The sequence below is a fragment of the Pinus tabuliformis genome, chromosome 2_1 (genome assembly GCF_031772625.1).
Source record: "Pinus tabuliformis cultivar Carrire ecotype Pingquan chromosome 2_1, CPIR1, whole genome shotgun sequence".
Classification (NCBI taxonomy): domain Eukaryota; kingdom Viridiplantae; phylum Streptophyta; class Pinopsida; order Pinales; family Pinaceae; genus Pinus; species Pinus tabuliformis.
Window position 1 is genome coordinate 75,921,218 of NC_142299.1, and position 1,912 is coordinate 75,923,129.

The window sequence follows — 1,912 nt, forward strand, 5'->3', positions numbered from 1 at the left end:
TGACATGAAATTTATTCAAAGCCAGGCTATAAAGGCTCTATTTCCCTCCATCAAGCTCCATTGTGCATCCAAGTGATAGAGAAATCAGTTGCAAGAGCGTTTGAGTGAATTCGGTGAGTTTGGGAGGCGCGCGACCCGTTGAGACTGGCGCGCGACCCGTCAGAGGCGCGCGACCCGTCAGGGCACCTCCAACAGTGTAAAAATTACACAGGCGCGACCCGTTAGAGGCGCGCGACCCGTCAGTGCCATCATTGTGAAAATTGCCTGTAAATTCACCAAGGAGCCACAAAATCGCCGAATTGTGTGAGGTAGGCCCTCCAACTCAAAAATTTGTTGCTTATTATGGTTAAAGGAAATCATGAGTGCATTTTCAAAGGTCTCCATTTGCAAATCAAAAGCTCCACTTTGCTTTGGTTTAAAATTGTAAAAATGGCTAGGGTTTATATGTTGTTTTAAGGTATCCCCTTGTTATCATTTTCTCCCCATTTCCCATTTCTTATTCCTCGCCATTCCATGTAAATTTCCCTTGAAAAATTGGTGAAAAGCTCTAAACCCTACCCCTCTTCCCTAAGAAATAAAAATCAAACCCTAAACCCTACCTTCCATAACATCCCTGCAAATGAAATTGTATGATGATGTTGATGTCATGATTCCTTTCTTTAACCGCTGTTTCATATATTTTTCCCAATTTCCCTTCCAAGTCCCCCTTCCCTAACATTTCCCTTGTGCTACTTGTCCCCTTTAAACAACATTTCAAAACAGTTAAAACAGCAGATTTCAAAGCACAGAAGCAGCAGTACATTTCAGCCACTTTGCCCCTGAAACCATGTCAGAAACCGAAACCGACTATGAGCAAAGTGATGACCGTGAGTCAACACCAGAAGTTGAGCCTGCTCCGGAACATGAAAAACCACTATTGGGCACGGATGCACGTATGCAAGGTGAAGATGAAGGTGCTGCAAAGGCGGTTGGCCAAGGCACAAAAAAGGAGAAAAAGGCCCGATCCCCTCCACATCTTGGCTGAGGCTTCCTTGAAGGAGCAAGGCACTAAATAGCTCAGCCACAGCACAAATACCAAGAAATTTTGAACATTTTGGGTCAATTTTGGTTTTTTCAGGCAATTTACAGGTTTTGTCATTAGCGGGTCTCACCCCCGCGCGACCCTTTCTCTTGGCAACTCATTTTGCGAAAACTCAACATTTCCAGATTTTTCATGAAAAGTTACACATGCTCATCCATTGCCAAGAGATTTTATGAAGTTTTGGGCCTCCAGAAAGTCAAAAAACAAGCAAAAAATGACTTTCTGCCACATTTTTGACACACAGAAAGCAGTCTTGGGAGATTGTAATTTTGGAGGGGCAAATGACCACCAAATTCAGAAATTCCAGTTGGGTTGGAGAGTAGACATCCAGACCTTTCCAACAAGCCTACTCTTGCCCACTTTGGACACCTGGAAGTGCCCCAAACGTGCCCTCAAAGGCGCGCGACCCGTCAGGCAGAGGCGTGCGACCTAGCAGGCAATTTTCTCAAAATTTCACTGTACAGCTCAGAAAAACGCAGATTTGACCATGTTTGACTTTTTGGAGTGGATTGTCATCCTCCTTGTTGTAAATGATGTAATTTTATGACACTTTTACACTTATGTATCTTTTCTAGAAGATTCATTCATGAGATAGGTGAAAATTAAATGAATGAATTGGTTTCCTAGCTTATAGAGGCAAGTTGTTTTGACTGCCTAGATTTTAGTGCTCAGTTTAGAATTGGTTGAAACAGCTCCTAGAAGGATGAGCTCGACCCCTAGAGGCTAGGGAATGGATTGGCATGGTCTATATTATGTATTTTCTCAATCATTTTCATGGTTGGAAGGTTGGACTCTTGAGGGAGAAGCCATCATTGTATTATTCACTGTATC